This window comes from Rhea americana, unplaced genomic scaffold (genome assembly GCF_003343005.1).
Source record: "Rhea americana isolate MKP2758 unplaced genomic scaffold, rheAme1 scaffold_120, whole genome shotgun sequence".
Classification (NCBI taxonomy): domain Eukaryota; kingdom Metazoa; phylum Chordata; class Aves; order Rheiformes; family Rheidae; genus Rhea; species Rhea americana.
In genome coordinates this window covers 1,112,307-1,139,652 of record NW_028185262.1, presented here as the reverse complement: position 1 = coordinate 1,139,652, position 27,346 = coordinate 1,112,307, and positions in this window count along the sequence as shown.

The following is a 27,346-nucleotide window of genomic DNA, read 5'->3' as shown; positions in this document are numbered from 1 at the left end:
TCTGGGCCGGGATCTTGGGGGCAGTGGGGGGGGAGGGAGGGGGAAGAAAAACCCTCCTTTGGGAAGCTCCCCTGCAACGGAGAGCGGGCGCCGGCCCGGCCGGGGGCCGCGTGGCRCGGGCGTCCGGAGGCCCGTGAGCGCTTCACGTGCCACCCCAGCGTCCCAGGCCTGGCAGCCTCCGTCAGGAAGCGCCCGGCTGGCTTCCCAGGCGGCTCTGGAGCCCACGCAGGCCGTGAAGAAGCCAGGGACCCCCAGCCATGGCCTCCTCCTGTGTGAGCTGCTCCCAGCATTTCTTCTTTCCATGGCTCTCCGAAGTGTATTTTTTTGGCACAGATGAACCCAAAAGCACCACGTGACTCCTGAGATTAGGGTTATCACTGAAAAAAACAGGACCACGATATGTAGAGAAAACAACACGTGGCCTAGATAGTCATCCTCCATATTTTAAGGACATTGGAGAGTGAAGGGCAATACCCGAAGACTTCAGAGTGATGAGGTGCTGGCTGTGGAAGTACCCCGTGGATATTTCGGTTGTTTATTGACYGGTGCACCCAGCTCACACAGCTCACACTGCACCATTGGTGCAGGTTTTATAATGTCACTGCAAATCCATGAGTCACTGGACATTTTTAGGCCCTGCCAGCTGCACTGGCCATGCTGCCAAACAGTCACCCCATCTCTCCCTTGTATTCACTTTCATCTTTTCCTGGACTATCAAGGCAAAAGAAATCTCCTTCAAAAAGAGAGCAAATCTGGATAAAAATAGCATATTAACCTGTCTTCTCAGCAAAACTCTCTGTTTTGCTAATGCACCAAAATATTCATCTAATTTCTTGAAAAGGACCACGGAGTTGGTAGAATCTTTTGATATACTTGATTTCCCAAGAAGAATCCTTTTTGTACCTGTAGGGCCTATCCTCCTCTGAGGGAAAAAAGACGTGGGGCTAAGTCCTAATTCATTACTCTCACACATGCCACCCCACTAAAGCACCAACCACTATCCTGGGATGCTATGGTTTATTTGGTTTTCTTCACTGTTCCCAGCTTGTCCTTATGCTGATGAAGTCACTTGTCCTGTAACTTGATAGTAAAACTTACCAATGCAATGCACGCAAGCTCCCAACTGGCTGCCAGATGGCAACAAAAGCTATGTGATTTCTATTAACTTTATTGGATTTGAACCTGGGAGCTGAAAAGCCCCATATCTCACAGCTAGTGAGCCAATTGGCCAGGTCCATTCCTTGCTGCCTTTCTTTCTTTGAGGACTCAAATTTCATTCAGACAATGAGCCGCCCTTCTAGCCAGATACCACCTCCAAGTAAATCCAACTATCTACATGAATGATGAGCACAAACCAAACTGTGTGAATCTCTGAACGGCAGCTTCTGAGCAGACACTTGGATGCCACCTGAATTGCAATAATGCTATTTATGCACATGTTACCATCTATAAAAGCACATTAAAGGCAATAATGATTTTAGGTGCCTAAATGTAACTGCTCACACTACTTTGCAGATTAAAAACCCCAAGGCACAGGTATGTTATGCAACCTAGATCTGTGGCAAAACTTGGAACAAAACCCAGTCTCTGCTTTATAATATCAAGCTATAACTATAAACACAGTCTTTCTTTATATCAACACATGCCCAGTCTCATCAAGAATAATGAGATAAAAATTGCACCAACGTAACTGTATTGGAAAGTAGTTGGTAGCTGTTGATAGGATTGTCTTCTTTGCAAAGTAGTACTGATTTTTCTGGTGTCCAGCTGACATGCACAGAGCTAGCAATAGCCTTGTGGACATCTTGGATGGAGCCTAAAGAGGACACATATCTAGTTTTCCACTTGAACACTGAATGACTTGCACTGATTTTCCACTCAGCCCAGTGGGGTGCTTCACAGCCTGGGATTTCAAGCAGTTGGCCTTAGAGCTCAACCTAGAAGTGGAGATTTTTACAGGAAAGTTCTGTTAGATGTTACAGCACTAGGCTTTGAAGGGTGTGGAGGAAATGCCATCCAACCCATTAACTGAGGAAAAAGTTCTTTGAACTGTAGTTACCTATTGGCACAGAGATCAGTTAGGCAACCTTAATTGTTTGCATTTGATTATACATACGAAAAAAGTGTAGCTGCGTCACTTTGAACTAAGATGTTTTCAGAAGGACATGGATAAACAGCTCAGGCATATGCTGAAGGAACACCTAGACCTCTCTGCCACAAGAAAAACAAATAAGAGAGACCCCAGGACATCCCTGTCTACCTACACTTTCATTCATCTGCTTGTTCACCAATTCATGCTGTTGCCGTCATCTTCTTCAGTGCAAATGGTTTTTGACAGAGCACAAAGAAGCAAAGTCTTGAATGGATAAAAACACAAAATCAGTATACTTTCACATGATGGTTCGTCCCCATATCTGGACTAGATTCACCCACAGCATATACATTTTGGGAGAATGCAGGTTCAGATTGCACGATGACCAGATCTGTACCCAAATGCTTACGTGCAAAGAGTCACAGCAACAGACAATTAACAAGGGGTTTTATGGGACTGGTGATAGTATAAAAACACACGTAAAAGAACACAAGGTATTCTGGTTACACAATATAAAAGCATCCCTCACTCCTGCAGTCAGGCTCTCAAAGGGTATTATGTGCTGTTGGAGTGTGGGTAAAGGAGAGACTACCAGAGATATGGCACGCCAGCTAATTTGATTCAGAGATGAAGCACTGTGAATCTACTGTAGAGAAAAAAATACGGTGATCACTAAGTGAAGGAAGACAGAGAAGATGATAGAAAAGATTTGATCTCAAAGGGCTCCAACACCTTTCTTGATTGTTAATATCAGCCCTTTTGGGTCTACCCGCATCTGTATGGAATAATTCTTGGATGGTGAGAGAGAAAATAAGTAGTTCTGTAGGCTACATGCCAAAGAATGTCTATGAAAGCTGTAAATTATTTCTCGTTTACCAAAGAGACTGAGATCAGTTCTTGGACCACAGCAGCTGCTTTTCTATGACAAGGAACAGGTCTAGATAACGCAGAGGAACTACAGCCATCCATGTATCTGAGTTGTTCGTAGGACATGAGATTTCTGATGCCAGGGAAAAAAAGTTCCCATTTACTGGCTCTGCCCCATGGGCTGCTGGATTGTGTGCACCGCTAGTGTTTCAGTGTTTGCTTACAAAGCAGATGTTTGACAGACACAGAGATAATTCCTTCAAGATCTCTAACAGCTGTGTCCTGCATTCAGATAAGAGGCCTTGTATTTCCACAGCCACCCAGCCAAGGCCTTATGCAACTTGGTTAAGTTGCCCTTTGAGACATTGCCTTGCCAGCTCGAGTAAGTGGCAGACACCTCTCTACAGGAGAGCAAAATCAGCCTTTTGTTAGAGGTCAATTTGTTTTTCCTTTGAGAACAAATTTTGAAACATTTTATTTTTCCTTTTGTATTTTTTTTTCATAATATGGAGTCTTCAAACATGGTCTGCTTCTGCCCCTGCCGGCCATCAATGCTTTGACRTGAAGTTGGGTTAGTTCCATCTCTTTAGGAACACAGAGCTTTCACTGGGTCTATGGCATCAAGTGGCCATTTTCACAACTGTAGTCCTCATCCCCTCTGCCTGACGCTGTGCTTGTTGTGTGCAGGGCACAGTCTGTGCCTGACATATGGAGTTTAAAGGATTTTCTTTCTGGAAGTGAAATATTATTCAATGAACATTCATTAAGGAAGACAGAAGAGAAATCAGGCTGAACTCAGCAGAATGCTGTAGATATCCCTCAAAAAGTGGAAGACAATCACAAGACATTTTCAACCCAAAACAGGAGATGTGGAAAGGTATAATACAGAGGTGTTCAAGTTGTCTGGACATAGCCAAGCTGCAGTAGCCAGCATTGGCTTGGTATTGTACCAACTTAATAATTATCAAACTTAGTGTCAGGCATTAGTGCTTTGGTCCGAGTACCACATTAATACGTCTATCTTACTTTCAGACCACAACTGGTGAGTCTGCAAGGTGCTGCAGATTGGGCTGTTGCTGACATAGATATTTTTACAGTGTAGTCCATATCTGTGGTGTCACCACAGCTTCTTTGTTCACTGAACTCCAGGCTCAGAGATGCCCAGCTCAGAATTTAAACACAAGCTCTGCGTACCCCTGTCCACAAAATACCAGGCAGCAGAAAGTCCACCTGGGACATTTCACATGTGGTTTTGGTTTGGGGATCCTGGAAGTAATAGATCATGTGCAGAGGACATGAAATAGCTGATATAAAAGCAAGCAGAACTAATTTGGTGGTCTTTATGTTAGAAAGGCCTTGGAAAAAAATGTAGGTGGAAAAAAACCTTTCATATTCTCAGCAAGGAGATGAGACTGAAACAGAGCTCCATCGGTCCAGACATGAATTTCCTCAAGGTTGATTACTTTGGGAGTTGCCATTGCAAAGGCAGATCTAGGAAACAGAACAACCATGGGGTGAAGTTCAAAACAACAGCACATGATCACTCTTTGCAAAACAGGAGTCATAAAAAGTCAAAGAAACTAATAACATTTTGCTCTTGTATTGCACCTCCCYATGGAAGACTTCAGTGCACTTCATCAAAGATGCATATCAGATCCTGATTCCTGTGCTTATGCTAAATAGCACCTTGCTGTATGAGCAATAACATTTGATTTTACAGTGCAAAGCAATATGCTAAGCACAAACGGATCAGGCTTTAGCTCTAGCCAGTGAAGTGTCAGTCATTTCAGGATTTTTTTTTTTTTTTTGATGGAATTGTGAGAAAGCCACATTTTTTTCATGTAAATATCAAGCCAGAAATTGCTGCCACTTTCTCTTGTCATTAATCTTCACATACAGAGTCCAGTATAACATCAGTTACAAATATAGAAATCTAATCACCAAGAAATTTGTCAAGGAAGAATGGAAAACTATATCTGAAGTGTTAAACTCTCTGTGGTTGCTTCCTTGCATATGCAGAATTATTTACTGCATTAAAAGATATGAAGAGCTTTGGCCTATTCTTGTTTCCCTGTCTGCTCTTACAGATTAAGTTGCAGGATTCTCTTAGCTCTTCTTTGCATGCATGTCGTAAGTCATTGAAATCAGGCCCATTGAACTGGGGGTAAACTGAGGCAGGAGACTGTGCAACATTTTGCCCTTGCTGAAAAACAGATAATCCAGAATGGAGATTTCAGAAGGAGTGAAGCTTAACAATTGTCATAGCATGACATAATCCTACTATTGTTACGGTGATCCTAGCAAAAATATTCACTAGGCTTCTCTTAGCTGTAACCATCATTAACAAGGATTTTCACCTGCAGTGTACTTCTATTCACTTAAATGATAATTCCACCAAGGAAGGATGTCCATACAGAAATGGTATGTTTCTTTCTACATGACTCTGCAGGGAGTCAACACTTGAGAGGTCAAAATGTCTTAGATGCTAACCTTGAGCACCAAAAGTGGTGTTTTTGTGGCTATTTCATAGTAATTGGAACTAGATTAGATTTGATTAAATTGGATTGGATTGGATTGGATTTGGATTAGGTTAATTTTATTCTGGCCTATATTCTGGGGGATTTCTGGGATCTTGAAATCCTGCTGTGAACCCATTCTGGTTTTGGTGGAAAGAACTGGAGTAGAATTTCCTAGAGTTTTTCTTCTATTCATCTCCCAGGTAAAAACTGTGTTGATTCTTCCCCGTAGGCCTCTTCCTGTGAATTTGCTTAAGGGAATGTCTTGGGAAAGTCCTGCTGCACTGTGGCCAGGCTCTTTGAGGTAGGGACAACCTGCATGTCCTCTACCTATATATCCCCTTACACAGAGACCCTGGCCCAAAACTGGGGCTTCTCTACACTGCCGTAACCCAACCAACATCACTGAAAACTCAATAGATTTTTCCTTGCTTTGTGCTGTGTTCAATTGTCAAGGAGCCCACTAATACCAGAGATGCTTTAGTAGGTTGCTGTGGGAATGGGATCCAATTAAACACAGTATCTGCAATTTTCAGCTACTGGCCCACATGATGAATCAAAAAGGAGAGCAGCTGAAATGCTGAGCAAGGGGAACTAGGTCCTCTCATTTGTATACAGCACAGAGCAACTAAAACCATAGCTGCCCAAGAAGATGTAGAAGGATGCTTTGAAGAACCAGTGCATCTCTGGGAGCTGTTTCACAGCAAATATCTTCATTTCAGTGTTGCTTCTTAATCAACCATTTCCATTCCTGGTGGATCTTACTACCTGGTTTTTAGTTTACAGATATTCTTCAGTTTTTCAGTTATTCTTTTCCCTTATACAATTGCTCAATCTGGTCACAATTTTGAGACAAACTATATTAGTCAAGGAGAGAGCTTGGAGACCATAGTGCCAGAATTTTGCATTTGCAACATTTCTGCAAGCAGATTTCTCTGTTTCAACCCTCAGGTCGGACATCTAGCTGATATATTTAGAAATGACTTTCCATGGACCCAGCTAAAATGAATCTCAGTGTCCAGTGAGAGAATTATTGTTTGCAACGGATTGCGCTCAGAGTTGCAACACAGGGGAGAGTGGGTTTTTGCTTTTTTCCCCTTTGTTGCCTTTGGAAATTTCACAACCTTTGGTTAGCTAAACTCTGAGTCTGAGCTGAGGATCTTGCAACACTGGTTTATCAATGCCACTGAAAAACAAATCTCTATAGCGTCATAACTTTCATTGATCCACCAGGTTGGATCCAAGCTGATAGCAGCTCAGACGAGATCTCAGAAAAATAAAAGTCAGACTTGTTGATTCAAACTGACCTGGAATCACAGCCTGGCAGCACAGAAACCTTCTGTTAGCAAATAGACTGCACAGCCCATTTGTTCACTCAGTACGAACTTTGACATAGCATCAGTCAGGCATCTTCTGTGTTAGGGCTTTTCTGGTCCAGGACTTTCTCTTCAAAGTCACACCTCCACTCACAGTAACCGAGAGTCCAATGGCCAGACAATGACATGCTGGGAGGAAACCCAACACATCTATGCACTCCCTGATTGATACCAGGGACTTGAACCTAGGTATGTGTTCATATGGTGTATTTCGGGACACACCAGCACAACAGGGTCAAATTTACTCTGAGCAAGAGCTAGGTGATGGCAGGAGGTGACTGGGAAACAATTATCTGTTGTTGTTGCACCAGCAAGGGAGATGTACAGAAATACTGTGTACTGCAGGGGCAAGTTTAGCTCAGTTGGTTAGAGCATGATGCTGCTGATGCCAAGGTCGYGGGTTCAATCCCCATAYGGGCTATGCTGAGGGTTGGACTAAATGATCTCCAGAGGTCCCTTCCAACCTTACCATTCTGTGATTCTACAGTATGCTACTACATACATTTAAAGCAAGCACATAGACTTATGTTCTCACATGGAGCTTCATGAACCCATGCAAATGATTGCTGCAGGATGTTAAGGAGACAAAGGCATAACTGTATTTAAACAGAGGATCAACCCATTGTACACTTCTGATATTAATTTGAAGATCCACAAAGAACCTCTGGCTTAGAAAGTCCCTGAGTTGCTGCTGGCTGTAGCTGGAAGGCCGCTCATTAGGCATATCCCTTTCTTATCCTCCTCCTGTAAGTAACCACTGCTGGCTGCTATCAGACAGAGGAGCTAGGGCTCTGATCTCAGGCAATGTGCCTAGTTTTAAGTCACAGWCTAAGCTTCAATGAGTGAATTGGGATTTCCTGAAATTACTGAGCATCCACGTCAGGTGCTGTAGGTACTTACCACGCTATGACCGTGATTTTTCTTATTCATAACATACCCATGCATTTCAGATATTATAGGCACCTATGTGAGCAACTTCCAGTGAATGCACTTCATAAATAATGACTATGCAGAGGGAACTGCTGCCCCTTCTACTTCACCAAATTTTAGATTTGCTCCGTAATCCATCATTGATTTGTGTTGGACTAGTCAATGGAGCACATAGTACCTAGCATTCTCACTTCGTAGCAGTAGAGCTACAGTGTGTTCACTGCATACTTATCACTGTTTTTTTCTCCCTGCAACTCCACCAATGACCCTCACAATACTGACACAGTCAGAGTAATTGGACTTTGCACAGGTGGCCTGTATAGATGTGCGAGATAGTAATACAAGCAGAGAATGCCTGGGGAATGCTTTAAACCCTTGGCCTACTGCAGCTCTCCCGCCAGATGTATTTTCCTGTAGATATGTGCATTAAGATGTATATCTTCAGGGGCTTGTTCCTGCCCGGGGCTGAGAGTTTAAGCTTGAACTGGGGAAGGACTCAAGCACGTGAGTCTCTTTGCAGGATCCTTGCAACTTAGCACATAAGCATACGTGTACATGTTCTTTTTGGAGTCAGACCGTAAAACTCAGCACCTCAAAGCAGCAAGACCCACAGCTCCAGAGAAAAAATCTAGACAAAGGGAATTTTTGTTGTTGACCACAATGGAATGAGGACAAGATTCAGTATCTGGCATCACCTAAGGGTTCATTTATCAACTGTAATCCAAAATCCAGGTGGAGCTAGTCTGCCATGACATCATTTGAGGAGAGACTAGTGTCTGACATTACAAAGTGATTTCCAGGCCAGACCAGACTTGAAGAAAGGGATGGATAAAGGAAAACATGCTTTCAGCCAGCAGAACTGGGTGATYACTGGTCAGCAGCATGGACAAAACTGTCACATATGACCCTTTAGTACATGGAAATTAAGTTAGAGAAGAACCAGAACACAGAGCAGAAATGAGGAACCTAAGGAATTTCATTTCATTTCTCCTGCTTCTGCTCGAAAAATCATCAGATCAAAGTAGTGACTGCAGCTTCTAAAAGAGACTGTCAGCAACAGCTACCCAGAAGTAGCCAGGGTCCTTCACACCACATCCCTCCCTCACAACGGCAATAGCCAGGGCACTGACCAGTCATCAGATTGCCACCACTGGCAACTGCCTACTTTGCCTGTACCAAGAGCCAACCTTGTGAACACTGTTCTCCAGTCTTCCATTGGCTAGGTAGTTGGGGATTTCTGTTATGTTTTCCATCACTTCCTCATTCCATCACTTCCATCCCCTCCTTCTTTGTTGAACATGGCATGTCAACACTGTGCTTCAGCCCTGCTCATCCGTCATAGTCAGTCTCATCTAGGACCTGGAACACCTTGAGAATATCGGGAACTATGACTACAGCATCTGAAAAGGCAGAGTCCTGGAGGAGGCCAAAATGGCTCCATCAAAAGGGGAGAGAGGCCATGCTCACGGGACCTGAGGGGCGCAGCCAGAAGAGGCACTGAAGACTTGCTATAGTGCCGGCCAGTGCTTTGAAAGGTGGGCCAGGGACCCAGCATCCCATCCATTCAGATAATCCCATGCAATCAAGGTTCATTCTGCACTTGCATAGTTAGAAGAGCTTAGAGGTACTCTCTTTGGTGCTGAAAAAATTTGATCTCTTTAATGGAACAGACACACAGGCGACTGCTGGTTTTGTTCGTGTTTTCTTCTCTACTTGTTTCTATTACCATATTAATGTCCAATCCCCTACATGGACCATAGCCTGGATCTGTCCTATAGCATTGTTAGCGATGTCGCAGGCAGGGTTATGACCGCTTGAGACTGTGCACGCAAAAATAACCATTCAGAAGATAAGGAAAACACTGGGACATACGATATTACAGGAGGCACAAATCCTGTTTATATGTTAAATGTCCCATGTGAATAAAGCATTGGGGGTGGGGGAGGAACATACAGACTTCAGGAAGCTCTACATCAAGCATTTGTTTTTCCTTTAGAGCTCCCCCAACTCCAACAGGGAGACAAAGGATCAGAGACTTCACGCCCAGCTTTATCTTCTGCACCCTGTCTTCTCTTGACAGGAGGAGGTGAAAACATGAGGACTGACCTTTCCTAGAACCCCTTCCACTTTTCCTAGAAATAAGTCTTCAGTCACATGATAGCGTTTTGCTTCTCTTTAGGAATTCCAGATCCTGAATGAGGCAGATTGTAAACAAGGAAACCTGATACCTCAAGGACAGAAGGAGAGAAAGAACAAGATGTCCATAGACACACTGGAGTGTGTTCAAGTATTGCAATGTATTCTGTGGTCTGTTTATATCTGTGCATGCCTCTGGGTGTACATACACACATATATATGTGCTTACAGACATACTATCATTTTTTATCCTGTATCACTAAATGCTGCCCCAAGAGACTCAGTCATAAACAAATCAAAGTTCTCCAGGACAAGCCCTGCTCTTCCAGCCCTGTCCTGACCATGGCGCTGTCTTTATGACTGTAGCTCTGTAGCTTCAAACCCAGCTATTTTATGGCAGAAGGCAGTGACTGCAGGACCTTGTTTGTGGGTGCAAGCAAGCACATGAGCACCCACAAGCTGCCACAATAAAACAGCCACTCTTACCTGGCTGTTTATTAAAATCCTGTCTGGCCTTTAAGGAATAGAGTTAACTTTGTGGCCAGTGGGAATGAGCCAAGAGATGGGTGCTGGAGAGCAAAGGGAGAATTTTTTGGACAAATGAGTAGTATGGTTAAAAGAGAAATGAGACAGATTCCTCAAAAGGCACAGAGAGAAAAAAGAAACTTGGAGAATCAGAGGTAGCAGCTGGACTGGTGAGTCAAAGGGAGAAAAAAAGATACTTCAAATGAGAAAATCCTCCTGGATTTTCAAAAGGGAAATGCAGAGAAGAAAATCCCTAGAGTTTCAAGAACTGAAAGGTTTCAGTCAGATTTCCAGATTTCCATGAGATGAGAGCATCCATCTCAAGCCTCATTCCCACTGGCCACAAAGTTAACTCTGTTCCTTAAAGGCCAGAGAGGCAGAAGAGAGGCTGGAGAGCAGGGAATGTCAGAGACCCAAGCACTCAGCAGCACATCCCCAACTAGTAGAGGTGCTGTTTCTGAGCTCTCTCATCTGATATTTCTACAGTGATAGAAGGAGTTTGGAATAACCATCCTGCATCAGAAAGAACAGCTGAAATGCAACAGGAGAACTATTGCGGAGATGTCACCATGCAGGGAGCTTTTAAACRCACTCTTCAAATGTGTTAGTGGAAGGTATATGAATATGCGATCTGTATCTTCATGTCCTTCTCACTCCCAGAAAAAAGAAGGGTTCTCCTGGTTTAAACTCTTGTGGGCTAAGCACAGTATCCACTGCTTCTCCACCACACTACTGAGACCCTTGCCCAAAGGGAAGAAAGTAGACACAGGGCTAGCCTGAACCTTTAACCTGAGGCAGCCTCATTCTCCTAAGTTCAACTCAGTCTGCAACCTTATGCCAAATTTTGACATTAACACCAAAGAGCTTCTTAATCCTAAAACATTTTTAATCTTAATATTAAACATTTACCTTTTATCAGAAAGTTAGCCTCAACCCTAATATAGCTGGAACCCAGCCATAAGCAGGGTTCAGAAACGTTTTTTTCTCTTTCTGCTGATAACACAAAACTTTTAGACAACTGGAGACAAACCTTTGCTAACAAATTTTTCCCTGGGGCTAAATCTTGTTGCAATTTGCAAGCTGTTGATCAAGGAGCCCTGTTTACTTAGTTTCTCTTCAGGGGCATGACCCTCAGTAATGCTGTCAAAGGAGCAAGCACAGTTATAGCAACCAAGCCATTTATGAAGATCTTATAAAAAGCCCAGTGAAGTTATTGGAAAGATTCCCATTGATCCATTAGATTTTGGATGATGCTTGAAATATAACAATTGAGCTGAGAAGTTCATAGGGTTGTCTTTCCTCCCTTGTGGGAGTTTTCCTGATGTTGGTATTTTCCTATCTGTGTCCAGTGCCACTGGGATAGATAGTCAAAATATATATCAGAAAGAAAAGGCAGTTTTGTGTGGCCCCTGCAGCCCTGGTGCTACGGCATGATTAGCTGCTGGCTGCCATCTCACTGTGTTCCTAGTGCTGTGGTGTCTCCAAGGTCCTGAGATATYGGCATAGCTGTGATTTAACAGTACTATGCGGAGAGCTGTAGCACAGTCCTGTGGAGCATGGGATTCACTGCAAATTCTGCTCTGTCCCACTGAAAAAGGCTAAACTTGACTAGTCAAGCTGGACAACAACCTCATTATCCAGTTTTGTTCATAGTATTCAGCTAAATAATATCTCATAACAAAACAGTAGTATAAGGACCTTATACTACTCAAACCTATTTTCTACATTGCATAGGGAGCCCCTGTCCTGAGCCATTCACAGGATGATTCCTTAGTCCTCTGCTTTGTTACAGACAGTTTAGCCAAGAAAGCACCAAGACCAACACAATGGAGTGGAAAGCAGAAACCTCACTCATCTCAGCAACTACGGCAGCCTAATGCCTCAGTTAGGGAGCTCCTGGGGATTCATTTTGTTCTAGTCCTGAACTAAGCACCTGCTAGGTCATTTCTCTACTGCTGTACTACTTTCTGTAAAGTAGGATTTATTATTATTATTACAATATATTGCTAATACTGCTGGTACCCACACTGAGAGGCCTTACATCTGAGCATTAATGAAGTACTGGAAAACTCATGAGGAAATGCACATAAAGTTATAACATGATGTTAATACTTATCATGTAAATGAAAGCTTCAGCTTCCCCTCTAGATCAGCAGATCAATGGCACTATGACATTCCTGCCATTTCCTCTTGTCTGAGTACAGCTACACAAACAACTCATCACACATGTGCCATCCTGCAAGGAACTGTCCTGCATGTAGCTCCTATCCTTGGATGAATGTCTATGTGCTTCCTTGGCCATGAGAGCCTGGCTTTCAGTCTGCCCTCCGCAGTGTGAAAGTGGGCAACCGGGCTGTCACTGGGGAGTAAAAAACAAGCCAGAGGCTGGCTCTGATTTATCTCAGGCCAACTTGTTTACRCAGCCATAGCCTGGAGCTGCTACAAGACACTTCAGAGCCCCTGTATTCCATCTCTGGATTGTCCAGAGAGARTTATAATAGGCTGAAATATATCAGAGGAAGGTTAAAAAAACAGCTAACAGTGGTATCCTTTGCCAATCAGCAAAAATTTTTCCTGACAATCCACCAGTGTGTGGATGCCCGGTGGTTTAAATCCCTTCTGATATTTCCTTCTCTATCACATATAACTGTGAATTCTCTCATTAGTCGTACTGTACCATTTCCAGCACATCGTTTAATCCTTCTTCATCAAAAGCCATTTAAACAAAGATTAGCCTACTTAAAATGTGGCTGCTGTCGTCACTTCCCTCTGTGCCATATTTATTCCCTRCTCTATTCTTTTTTGGGGGTAGTCGTGCCAGGTAGCTTTTGATGAGTAACATATTGTTCATATGTTTCTGTCATGTAGCCAACAAAGCTCTGAAGACGCCATCAGAAGTAAAAAAAAAACATGTGCGATACTGAAATAAGCTTTTCTAAATGAAAATATGTGCTCTTCTGCRTCAGACAGCACAGCTCTTTTCCATATCATTCTCTCAATCCCTCTTTGGACTGTGTCCTGCTCACTTGGACAAAAAAACACAAGTCTCCTAGATCTCACTTGAAGGAAGCAAAATGACTCTCACTGAGTCACTTTAAGAACTATTAAAAACATAATCACAGATATAAGATGGTATGGAGGAGGCAGAATACTTCTGCTGTACCTAAGGCCACTSTACAGAGGCAAATTTTCCTTAATCAAGTTAATATGAATCCCTGCCCATTTCTTGGCTAAGCAATCATACAGTAGATGTTTGCAAGCAAAAGTTAGCTTATGCTAAMATTACAAACATATATCTACACAACTATAAGTACTTAAGCTTTTGAAATCTGACCTGTTGTCTTTCCATGTAGAAGTAACCAGCAGATTGGACTCTACGTGCCACAAAGATATCATTTCGASCATTGCTCAATGCTCACAGGGCCAGGGTTAATAAAGCAAAAGTGAACAGAGCACCAAAGTGCTGTGATAACTGTATGTGCACCACAGACCTTTCGTTGGCTTCTGAGGAGCTTTCTATCACCTAATTGCTCAATATTCAAACTAGTACTCAATATTGCTTATCCAGAGATCTACTGTTCCAACCAGAAAAATATATAGACTGACAAAAAAGGCAGTATTGGGAAAGACATAGCAGGAATTGCAATGAAAAAGCATCTAGCCAAGGAAAAAAACTCAGTGATCAAAGGCTATAAGATAAAGGTTGGTCTAATAGCTATAATAAAACTCAGATTTTGCATAGTAAGTGGGATAATTCTGAAGGAAATTAAGAGGTCTGCACTCAAATTTACTGAGAGCTGTGTGTTATTCCCATCAAGCAGGTAGGAAAGAAGGTTAAGGATCTGCCGAGGCCACAYGGCAGAGAACTAGTCAAGCGCAGATCCTGATCTTTCCTGCATATAACACCCTTTCCTACCAAGTCTGAGCTTACATGGTGCTCAGCACTTCCTGTTTATTCACTTCTGAGTGTTCTCAGCTTCTTCGAAAGGCCTCCTGGAGCTGGCTTGGGCTGTGCAGAAGTTGCTGTCAGCAGATTAGGACACCTTCATTTGTGAGGACATCATTTGTGAGGACACCAGCAGAGGAAGGATTTGTGATAAGAAGAGGATTTTAAACTATAAAAYGGGGAAAGGGAGACTGAACACCTGCTCTGTTTTGCTCATGGAAGAAAAAGAGAGAGCAGCCTAAGAGAAGGCTGGATCTGGGGGAGGGGAAGAACGAGACAAGACTGAAAGGAGCAGTGCTGTTGAGTTGATATCAACTAGTTCTGTAAAAGAGGRCAGGGAGATTCCCACACCATTTTCTCTGCCACATGAGGTCAGGATTTCAGGATCTGAACCAGAGAGGACAGAGGAAGGAGGAAAGAGAGACATTTACAAAGCCAGAGGTAAGCAGCATGTACCCCATGACAAGGACCAGCTCCAGGCAGAAGGGAGCCTGGCCAATTCAGGACCCAGCTATGATTTTAACACCAGTTGCCAGGATCAGTGCCCAACCTCAAAGGTTAGGAACCTTTTTCCTCTAACAACTAGGACCCCTGATTCTTTTCTCACCCCACATGGGCAGTCTCCTCTTCAGCATCATTTGACATCTTGAAGAAACCAAGCCAGACACTGCCATATCAGAGAGCTTTGGGATGGTGTTACAGTCACACTAATGTTGATGGGGGAGCAACCTGAGTCTGCCTTTTACAAAATAACATTAAAAGCCACAGAGTAGTGTCTGTTTTCTGAARTTTCGCACTCTCTCCTTTAGTAAAGAGTTAAAGAGGGTCTCACTTGGCCATCCTGACAGACTTCCCCGAGGGGAAGGCAGCAAAGGGAGGGAGGGGGCAGGACCTGACACAGTTTGTTTTCCACATGTTTTAATCAGTGGAGCGACACTTCATGAGTACTCTTGTACATGCCAAGAACAATCCTCCTACCCACAATTGTCAATGACATTAAACAGAGTGAGAAGGTGAGAAGGCTCAGCCTCATATGGGGCAGAGCTACTATTTTCAGGGTCAGCCCTAAAACCCAAGGGCCAGATTCTGACACCGAAAAAGAGTCCTCTCAATTCGACCAGGTACAGTCAGCAGGCTCTGAGCTGGGTGGAAGAAGGGAAGCGGGCAGGAACTCCCTTGCAGGAGACATGACTGTTGATGATAAGCTGTTACAGCTTGGCTTTTTTGCATAATTCCTTAAATGCATGAGTGTGCATCTTTCCTCTGATGAGTTCACATTTAACCTTCTCAACTGTGCTAGATCTTTGTTCCAGTGCAGCCCTATGACTGATAATAATAAGATAATGCTGAGCTTGGCCAACTGGCAGTTACTAATTACCTCTCCTTACAGTCTGTGCAATATATATTTGTGTATATACATGTATATAAATACCTATAGACATATAGTACCCACAGCTTGGATCCAGGATTTCTGTTCTTGGCAATATTAATTTTTAATAACATCAGTTGTTAGACCTTTACTAGACTCATCATCTAGAGACCAAGATAATATCACCATTCTGATAGSTCAACACAGTCATGGAGAGGTATGTTCCAGACAGAAGAGCCAGCAAAAGAGCTAAGGATGAGGACATCAGTGGAAGAGGGAAAAGGGTAGGAAGGAAAGTTACATCTGTTACAGCCTTGGAGCAAGTCTTCTGTTTTCAAGTGAGGCAGGCATTAAGCTAGCTCTAAGGACAGGAGCTTCACAGGGGACCCTCCCTGGTCCCTCCATGGAAGCTAGGTAAGGTGAATATGAACTGCAGATGAAGCCATGGCCTCCTSTTCATACCCTGCAAATCCTCTTTAAGGAATAGGCAAAGGAAGATATATAGTTAATAGTTAATGACATTGGATAAAGAAACATGGATCATAGAGGTTTAACTCAACCCATGTTGCCACCAGCGACCCAAGTCTCATTGTCTTCAATGGGGCAGTACGGCTGGCTATGTATTGGTACTGCGATGATCTGTGGCTAAAACTGTCACTGATAGATCCATATTTTAGTTTAGATTTTAAACTCTTTTGGACAAAGAAGTACCTTTTCAATTATCTGTAGTAATGTGAAACTCCTTTTGAGTACTGTAATAAACCTATTACCACTGATAACAATTACAGCAATGACTGGGAGCGAATTCCTCAGAGAACATGTAGGAAATATCTGCCATCACCTCCAAAACGATGGCAGGGARTTTCCCAGAGGTACACCTAGTCACAGTCTCCTGTTGTTTATCGCACTGGAAGCAAGCAAAAAGCGACAGTAAAACCAAAAGACTGCAGTCTGGTTGGTCATTCCCCAGGACGTCTACCCACTGCCAAATCAGACAGAAACGGACTGGAGTGTTTGTGGAATCTGCAATGGGAAAAAGCAGTACACCCAGCAGCTTCCCAGGATGGCTGTGGTGAGTGCAAGATTTCTCACCTAGGGGCCTAATCCAGCCCAAAGCATGCACTTTAAGCTTGGACTTCAAATGATCCCCTTGCCTTGCATGGGCCCATGATCAAGTTGTAATTGCTCAGCTATAGCATCTGCTTGCATAATTAAAACCGGCTGCCACTGTGCTAGCTTCCATCCAAGAAATAGCTGCACAAATACATTTTTTATAGTTAATGTAAAGAACAATTTTGTGGCCTCTACCCTAACAGGCCCTACAAAAGCAGCTTTTGTGTTTTAATTCCTTCCAAGTTCACACAAAAATGTACCCCTCCCCCAAAATAATCRGTTCCGTCCTTTCCCATTATCCAGCACAAGAGCTGAGAGGTTTCCTGCTTATGTGGATTTATCGCCTATTAATTATAGTTCATGAAACCCATTCACAGCAAAGTGTGTCCTGGAAACTCCAACTCTTCCTGGCAAACCAAATGTTTAACATCATGAGGGGTATAAAAATAAAAGCAATCATGTTTGAGTCACTTCTAACACAACAGATTAGTTTGCAGGGTCTGGCAGTGTTTATAGCATAAATCACACTTTAGAGATGGGGAAAAAACTCCTAGATTATCTGGTTCAACAGTTTTTTGCAAGCATCTATTCTCTACTGCCTTCATCCAAACCTAATTTGAGAAATATCTATGTATGAGGTTTACACCACTTCCCTTTGGGATTATCCAAAAGCTTGACAGAAATCACTGTTAGGAAATATATTCTGACATTTAAACYTACAGTTTCCATCACTCAACCTAAGCATTTTATTTCTAATACTCTACCTTTGGTCACCCAAAGTGAGTGTCCCATTCCTTTCCRTACTTTCTTTCTTTGTTCACAATCTCCAGATGTCTACAGAAGGCTCAAATGTTTCTCTCAGCTAACCTCTGTTTATCAGTACAGATGAGGACATCCCTGCTCTCCTCCATTTCAGTGATCATCCTAGAGCTCTCAAACACAGTTTTGTCAGCAGCAAAGAAAATAGGAGAGAGGATTGGTGAGGACAGGTCAGCAGCCAAAGCAAACAGTCATTCTGACACGAGGGATCTATTTCCAGTATTTCAATGTTCAGACTTTTAATAGGTGTTTTTTTCCCCTCTGGTAATGGTTCAATCACCTTTCCCTTAGCTGAACCACTCTTCGGACAAAAAAACAGGAGCAACCAACCAAGACGTGTTTGGAGCTAAAGGCTGTCGCTGTTTACTTCTGTGTTGTGCTTTCTCATGGACATGCTTAGTTTGTTGTAGCTTTGTCAGTGCGAGGCGTGAGGAGAGGCCATGTATATGGGGCATGTACAGTACATGTAACCCACTTCAGCCAAACTTGGCAGGAGCTTCTTGGCAGCAGCACCTTAATACAGAATTTGGCACCCTGACTGCCTCCTTCCAACCCCCTTGCTTTTATCTTGCACTGAATGCACACGAGTGCTCTCCCCTTGGCTCACTCAATGCTCTTGTGGGGACATGAAAGGTGGAGCAGTGACCCCAGCTGAAGTCAGCCCCAAAATTCCCGCTGACTCCTCTGAGGCCAGGACTTTACTTTACATGACTGTTCTTCAAAAACAGTGAAGGATTAAAACTGTACCACGAGTGCATTGGTTAAAGTGAAAGACTTGCTAAGCAGATACAGGGTCCAAAAAGAGTTACAGAGGGTCAAGTTTCCAGTTCAGTGAACCTTGTCAACAGTCCCAGAGCAGTGCCTTTCTCAGAAGGAACAGATTTGCCATCCACACACATGTAGGAGAACTAAAGTCTGAGATTTCCAAAGCTCAGGGCATCAGAGGCACAAACCTGGTATGCTGATTTGGGAATCAGATTGCTACCAGACCTCAGCCTAGGAAGCTGCACACTGTCCTCTGAGTTCTGAGAAGTCAAGTTATCCAAATTTGACAATGTCTGGCATTGTAATGGCACCTAGGACAAGTCCACTCAATGCACAGGAGCACATGGATCCTAGGGGACAGGTGCAAGGTCTGCTGAGATCAGCACACTGCTCCCAGAGGAGAGCCAAGGCTGTAGGAGAGGTCACTTCTTTCGTGGCCCATTACTATACAACGGAAAAAGGCACTGACATAGCACTAGGCTGCATTGCTCCACCTGCAGTATTATTTGGCACAGAAAAAACTGGCAGCAAGACATCAGGAAGAGACTGAGATTATTGGAAAGGGAAGAGATGAAGGAGAAACTCCAAAGCAAAGAGAAAATCTTTCCTCCCTCAGGCTTTCCAGTCCTTTAGAAACTATGTGCTAACATACCCATACTACTTGAACGCAAAAAAGGCAACTTAGGGAGCTTGTAGAACAATTACCTGTGTTGTTTTGCATGTACAGGTGCATGCCCAGTTATCCTGCAGCAAGCACTCAACTGCTTCATAGCCCAACAATTTAACCACATCTTAAACAAATGCAGAACARTATCTCTTTAAAAATGTTTGGACCAAGCACCTGCGCCAAATTAGAAAACCACTGTCCCTCTTTCACTGAGTGCAAAGCTCTTGCAGCTGATCTTCCAACATACTCTAACCTGCAGCTGGGAGGAGAACGGACCCCTTCTGGCATACTGTTTATAAAATGGTGACCCAGAATGATGATGAGACTAACTCATCAGGAAATATCAGGTTCAGCCACTCCTGTACCTACTTCCCCTCTGAAGAAATGTCACCAAATAGATCATGTTGGACCAGTTCCAGAGGACCACCTTAGCCCCTCCTACAAATCCCTGTTCCTGAGGCAGTTCCCTTCTCAGTCCCCAGACATCTCTCAAGGAGAGGCAATGCTGATCTCTCTTCCTCAAACATTACAAAATGGCCTGGGTACCAGCAAGGTAAAGGAAGCAACACRACTGCAGAGCATGACCAAGTAAATGTTCAGCTGAGCTTCTGCATATATCCCTCTTGCTGACACCCCGGGCAGAGCCATTCCTACTAGCACAGAGCAAATATGAGCACTGAAACCCCATGTTTTGAACAAATGAGACCTGGGCATATGCAGCTCTCCAGGGAGGATAGAGGGCTTCAGTTGTGCAAACAAGCCAAATACCTCTACCCCTAACGCATGCTTGTTATGCTGATTATCACTGTGAATCTATACCACAAAATGTTTTTGCATTGCTAGGAAACCAAACTTATCAGGTGGGAAGGTCTTAAGACACAAAATTCTAGGATATGAATGAATGTCAGTTCTGTATCCAAACTTGAATTCAGTGCAAGGTCAGAGGAGCTATTTCTTTTTCAAAATACCAGATCTTGGCATTGTGCTTTCCACAAATACAGTGATCAAAAAGTAGTATGAAACTTTCTGACAGATCATGGCCCATTGCAACATGCAGCTTTCTGCTGTGAGACTGCAGTGTGAAGATCTACACTGTGTCCTGTCATCTCTGCAAGATATTTCATCAGTCAGCAGGCTGTTCTGCAATGTGCTTAACAGGAAAATTGTGTAAGCACAAAGAAAGTGAAGGCAAAGAGCAACTTTGGTAATCTCTGCCCAGGACAGTGAAGGTGATGAAGGCTGGGAACAGTCCGGCAATTCAGTCACATTATGGCTGGTGATTAGATGTTTGCARAGAGTTTTGCATGTGTTTGCGATCTGGAGACAAGGAAACAAAGGCCCTTAAAGGAGATATATGTGAGCTCGTTTATTGCACTGATCTGGTTGACTGAATGCAGCAAAGATTGCAAAGGTTCGAGTCTGTGGTTTCTCCCTTTGCTGGAGCTGATACCACAAGATAAAACTGTGGTTTATGGTACCTTTATCAAAAAAGTGCCAACYAGCATTAATTGTAATCAATGATCTTTTGCAAAAACAACTACCAAGTTAGGGAGCTGAGCCTGAGAACAGGTTTAATCATCAACTTCATTGATATTTAGCCTGAGCAGACTAAGTGGAGATGGTCTCCTCTCATTTAAAACAGCAAGGTCTTGTCAACTCTCCAGTAAATCCCCAGACCAGTCATGAGAACTATCCTCACTTCAGGTCAGGAAGAAACAAGCAATTTTTTGCACTTCCACACAGCTCTGTCCTGCTCCAAATGACACTGCAAGAACTGACACTGGCTTCCTCAGGCAGACAAAAAGTGGTTTATTTTTGGCATCCTGTCCACAATATTGCAGTTAAAGAATACCTTGTGTTTCCCACTGAACTCTGAAATTTGATTCATGAAGTTATTCATGGCAGAATCTGAAATGGAGCAGTCATATCCCTGATCTTCCTTTCATTCCTCCATCCCTGTTTTTTTCTGCTATTCTTCTGCTTTGAGGGATATACACCAAAAGCTATAGTTTCAAGGAGCAGAAGCAATGCRTCTCAACAGGAATCACTACATGCAAACAGCCTGGGCAAAACATTCCCTCTCCCCCATCTCTAAATGTAATCTTGAGATGCTTTTTACTATAATTGCACACAAAATTGGTTCATAAGCTGAGTGCAAGTGAGCAGAGTTCTGATGAAAGGTGCTGAAACAGTGGAGACTGAAGTCCTCTATTGATCTCCAAAGCAGGCAATGGCARCACAATGTGCCCCGACCCTGACCTGCACAACCAGCTGCAGGAAAATCCACTCTCTCTTGAGTCCTGGCTCTCTGTTGAAAAAACCAACACAGCAGGCAGTAGCATCTCTAGCCTGATGCCAAGGCAGAGGACACTTGTCTTCTGGGTACCTGCACTTGTTCTCACCAGGACATAGATATGTTTAACACTGCTAAACACTTCTGATTTTTTTAATGGCTCATAATATAACATTACATCATTCAGAGTAAATCTGCAAGGTGTTGCAGATTTAAGGGTGTCTTTTAGAAAAGGAATAGTGTTAGGCTCTGTTTCTGAAAATTCAAGCAGCATATTCCAACTTATATTCTCCACATTCAGGGATTGTGGAAAGTGGAAAGCAAAACATCAGTTTGCTAGTCCCAGGCAATGGCTCAATTGGTCCATAGAAAACCCTATATTCAGTAAAGGTTAAAGGAATTAAAAACTGGCTCAAAGTTTGGTAATGAAATACAAAGTCTTTTCCTTCTAGATAGTAGCAGCAGATAGATAACTGGTGCTAATTATACAGTGGGTTTTTTTTTTTTTTGGTAAACAACGCTCTTGCAAAGTCATGACAGCTCAGCTAAAACAAGCCCAGTTCCTCTCAGATAAGGCTTCAGGCAAAGAAATCACAGCAGAAGGTGCCTTCAGCTAGGCCTCTTGTTTGGCATCTCAGATGCAGGGCCAAGGCTTGGTGCTCCCAAGACAAAGATTCGCTTTCCAAGGTGATTCTTGCCTGATGAGAAGTTAGCCATATTTCTATTATCCTCCCAAGAGCAGCAGTGGTAAAAGGTGTTTTACAGGCAGTGATGGAGACAAGAGTCCTGCAGCAAGGGCTTGCAGTCAAAACAAAAAGTCAGAGAAATAGTAAAATATAGGAGAGGGGAAAAGGGAAAGAACTAAAAAGCAACCGGAGCACACTGATTGGGGCCCCTTGGGATGTTCTTTTGGACACATCCTGGGGACTGACAGATAATTCCAGGGCTTTGATTCCTACAAGTTTTGCCAAAACCATCCTTTAGCCCTAGCAACATAATAATCAAACACCTCAAAAAGGGCTGCTGGAGACATTTGGATTCCCTTGTGGCTAATTATAGATTTTAAAGCTGTGGAGGGAATGGGTGTTTCCCCTGTGAAAAAAAATATGTATGTRTATATRWKATRTGTGTGTGTGTGTGTGTATAAAATTAACTCACACCCCTTTACTTTCTAATGTGACACACATTGGGAATCTCATACACCAACTACAAAGCATGTATTGTTCTATGTCAGCAGATAAATAATTCACCATCTGAAGACTTGGAAGTTTTTCTCGTGGTTCAAGATTATTGTTCCACTTGATGCATGAAGTTGGCTGCTCTTCTTTCTTCTTCTTCCCAAGAGAACTGGATCACTCCAAGACTTGTATAACTTCCAGGCTAATAGCTCACCAAGACTCTGTGTGTGTCCGCACGCGTGCCTGTGGAAGAAGTTAGGTGGAGAGGTGATTTCATTTGTCTTTTATTGTCGTTTGTTTTTAATTATATGGATACTTTTCTTTTTAAACAATGATGTTGCAACTGTTGCTTCTTGAATTTCTTCCAGCCATGTTTAAAATCTATGATGCTCTATCAGCCAAAAATTTCAAGAGGGAAGGAAAGGGCTGTGTTGCTGGTTTAGAGTTTGTTTTTGTTTTGCCTTTTTTTTCTCCCCAATCACAATCACAGAGTGGATTTTGTTAACACATGTCTGACCAGGATATCTCTGTGTCGTTAGGGCTGTCCGCTGTGGCAGGCTGTCCTTGCTAGACACTTTTCCATCAATCAAAAAGACACACACCTTTCAGCAGGTGCAAATTAGTATTGTACCCCATTTCTCCAAATCACTAAGTCCAAATTTTTGTCTGATAGTCCCATTCCTATTTATCATTAGTGCAGACAAAAAACAATGATTGATAAGACCTCCATTAGGAGAGCAAATTCCTAATGCAACTGATATTTAGCCCACTATTCTTAATAGTGACTAAAATTCTCTTGAAGTGAAGAATAATAATTTTCACTGATTTCAGAAGGCTTTGGATACGAAAAACTTTTCAAAAACAGAGCAGGAAGAGAAAACCTGAAGTGACATTAATTATTGGCCAGCCTGTCCACTCCTGATGTAGGAGAATCAGATTCAAATATCTCTGATTAAGATTTGATTTGAACACATCTCTCCTTCCCCCAAAGAAACATAAATTACCAGGGCATTAGCTAGTTTCAATAGGCTGCTTCGGCCCTCCAGTTTCGGGGGGCTGTCAGTCCATCCCAGCAAGGAGCAAGACTATTTTTGACAGTTGCAAACATTCTACGGGATAGGAAAAACTGTTTCCTGCCAGCTGTACTTTCGATCAGGCCATAAAACTTTATGTTTAAAAACAATTGTGAGACATGACACAAACATCATGCGCTCAGGGCTGTACACCAAAGACAACAGCAGCTTTGATGAGCAATAAGGTATACATCTGTAGCTCTACATTACATTAAAATACTGATACTTCTATGAGAGATACATCTTCCTAGAAATAAAAGTTTGTATGCTACTTACACTGTCATTCTGGACCTGTGTTCATTACAGAGATGGAGGTCCAATTGTCCGAGCACAGCAACACAAAGGAATAGTTGCCCTTGAAAATTAGAGGGAAGACTATTCAAACCACAGTGTTAAGATTAGCATTTGGAGGAGAAGACGGAACTAAAGAGGTTTCTCCTGCTGAAGAACTAGCTGGCCAGCTCCTCGTCTGGCTTTAAAAGGTGCAGCAGCAGTGACTTCAACAAGGCAGTCCTGATTTACACCAGCTGAGGAGCCATCCCAGCTACTGTTTGTACAACAGGATCAGCATGCAGGGGAGATTTTGAATGCTTTAAATCTGGGAGAGATCTGAGAAGAAAGGACTCTCTGGCCAGAAGTTGTATTTGAAAGGGATAGAGAAGAAGCTGAGATCAGGCATGATACCGTGTACAAACTCATGCTGGAGGGGGGACACCGACGAGCGCTGTATTTCCAAAAGTTAGTTTTTATCACACCTCCAACTTTTCAGTGGTGCACAGCACATTGGAGAGGGCAAACACATTCATGGGCCAAAATTACATCGTGTACAATGATAACTCATCAAGAAGAACAAATGAATGTGTTTGCTTTCTTAAAACAACACTACTGAATGACTTAGTGCATGTCATGAGGAGGGCACAAATTTATTTTTTTTTTTTTTAAGTGCGCAAGAGCTGATGGATTAAGATAGGGTTTCGCAAGGATTGCATTAAACCCTATGGTACATTTCCAAGCCTTGTTTGTCTGAACAATTGACTCGGAGCACAGACACTTATCAATAGAAGCCTAAACAAATTTCAGAACTAGCTTTATTTTATTTTTTTGCTGACTTGAACATCAAGGTCTTCCAGGGCTGCAGTTGCTGTAGCAACGGGAAGGAGCTCATTAAATGATCAACCTGAAGGCCAAAGCTATCAGAGTTGAAATGACCAAAAGTTAATATTTAACCTAAATCCCCTTATTTGTTTAAAAACATGCAGCTCACTTTGTGTTAGCAGTTGCCTTATGAAGTTCCTTCAGAAATAGCTGTGGTACCATCAGACCATTGAAATTTTCATACATGTCCCAAGTAATGTCCAGCTGCTCAGCGGTGCAGGTTCTAAGAGCTGCCAAAACCCTCCTAACAGAAATGATGCAACAACATACTTCTTCAAAGAGATATTTCCTCTCTTATGTCTGGCAACCACCTAATGCGCATATGTCTAACTAAGCGCGTTGCTTTTAACAGTTTCCACAAACTAATGGCATTACGAATTATTTTATTTTAAGAGTGAAAGAGAAGGAGTGTGATCCATTTGTAGTCTCATTAAATTCTGTGCTTTAGCAAAGAGTCCCACAGGTTAATTACATTTTGCCTTGAGTCCAGCAACCAGATGGGAATAGATTGTTGCAGCAAATTAGGTGACCCATCCCCTGCTATTGCTTAAACATGTCTAACCTTCCTTGCTGCTTTTTCAAACATCTGGCAGTCTATGCTTTCCACAGCTTTCAATATTCGCTGCTATTTTTCATCAATAAAATAACATCTGTGAACAGCCAATACAGGCCTAGTAGCTGGGGCAGCTTTATGCTTGCCCACCAGTACAATGAGGACACTCTGAGGAAGGTTGTATCTGAAATAGCTCCTACTCTATTTATGTAAAACAGCAGAGTTGTTGTCTTCAGTACATGGATAACAAAGGATTTCAGGAAACCMTTACTTTCAGCACGTTACTGTAGCTACGATCTGTCCAAACTAGTTCCTGCATATCTCTGACATTAGCTACCCTAAATGAACATAGCTCTTAATGAGAATACCTCTCTACTTCCTACTTCCAATCCTGGCTCAAAAAGAGTTCTATCCACCCCAGAAAAATTCCTTTGCTTGCTCTCTTTCCAAAGTTTTATTTGGGAGATCTCATCGCAAATAGTAGCTGCTGACACAAAACATTTGGATGCAACCAGAGACTACTAAGATAGTCATTTTTCAAGTCTTTCCTATCCTAACACAAAGGCAGAGACTTTCCCTGGGAGAGATAGGTGATAGTGAGTCCGTTTTACAGGATTTCTTYAGACCATTCAAGGGTTTCAACGCATGGAAGGAATGGCAGTTCACTGYGTCTTGTGATTCTAACTAAATATAACTGATCCAGTTAGAAATTGAGGGTCACTCCAGGTGTCAGACATACAGGCCACTGAATTACAGCCTGTTCCAGCACTTCTGATCCTCCCTCTCTCAAATACCAAACCCAGAGAAAAGACCACAATGGTAGTTTAAATGCTCAGATTTTGCTTATTGATGCTCTACAAAATCGCCATGTAAAATAGGACTGTGAAACATGATTGTGATGCCCAACATTTTCATAAAAAGAGTCTTTATGGCCATTACTCATGGAGGAGGAGGGCAGCAGGAGCCAAAATTTTATAAGCGTGTTAGAGGAGTCAGGCTTAGGTGTGACTACCTGTCATGGGCTCAGATCATGCTTTAGGGTGAACCTGACATCTCCTTTACACTGTTACGGCTGGATAAAGTTAGATGGGASGCTTTGTCTTAATTAGATGCAAGACCTTGTGTTTAATTATAAAGAGGCATCCTCCTTTATTCATAGAATCATAGAATCAGTAAGGTTGGMAGGGACCTCTGGAGATCATCTAGTCCAACCTCCCTGCTCAACACGGTCACCTAGAGCGTAGTAGACAGGGTTGCATCCAGGCRGGCCCTGAATATCTCCAGAGAAGGAGACTCCACAACCTCTCTGGGCAACCTGGTCCAGTGCTCCATCACTCTCACACTGAAGAAGTTCCCCTTCATGTTCAGGCGGAACTTCCTTGATGTATTGGGTCTGATTCGCAAAGCTAGGAAACAGCATACAAAAATCTAAGACTGCCCCATGAACTGCCCTAAAAGTTAACTACACAACTTAGCATATCTTAGTCAAATAGTACTTTGCTTGTTTTCTTCATTATCCTTCAGCTCCTTGATCAGCATATTTCAGCTGATCCTGTGGGGAGCAGAAATACTAGTGTGGCTGGAACAGCTGTGCACCACAGCTTGCGTCAGGGAATGAGAAGGCAAAAAAAAGGGGTCATCAGGATGAACGTATCTACTCATCTTTTGTCTACCTCCATCTCACAGCACGTGAACAACACACACGACCAGGAATCCCTGATCTTCTCTGTCCCTGGCCCTCTCGCACCCTGAGCAYGTTCTTCCTTCCCATACCTCCTTTGTCCTTTACCCTTTTACAGCTTTGTTCTTTACCCATTACAGCTTTGCCAGTCAGTGACCACAAATCCAACCAGGAAAGGTTCACCACAAAAYACCTCCACCCGCTGTGCTGATGCTGGGAAAGGCTCTGCTGTAAAACAGCAGAGCAAACACAGGGTAGAGAGATTTCTGCAAGGGTGAGGATCAGGTGTGTG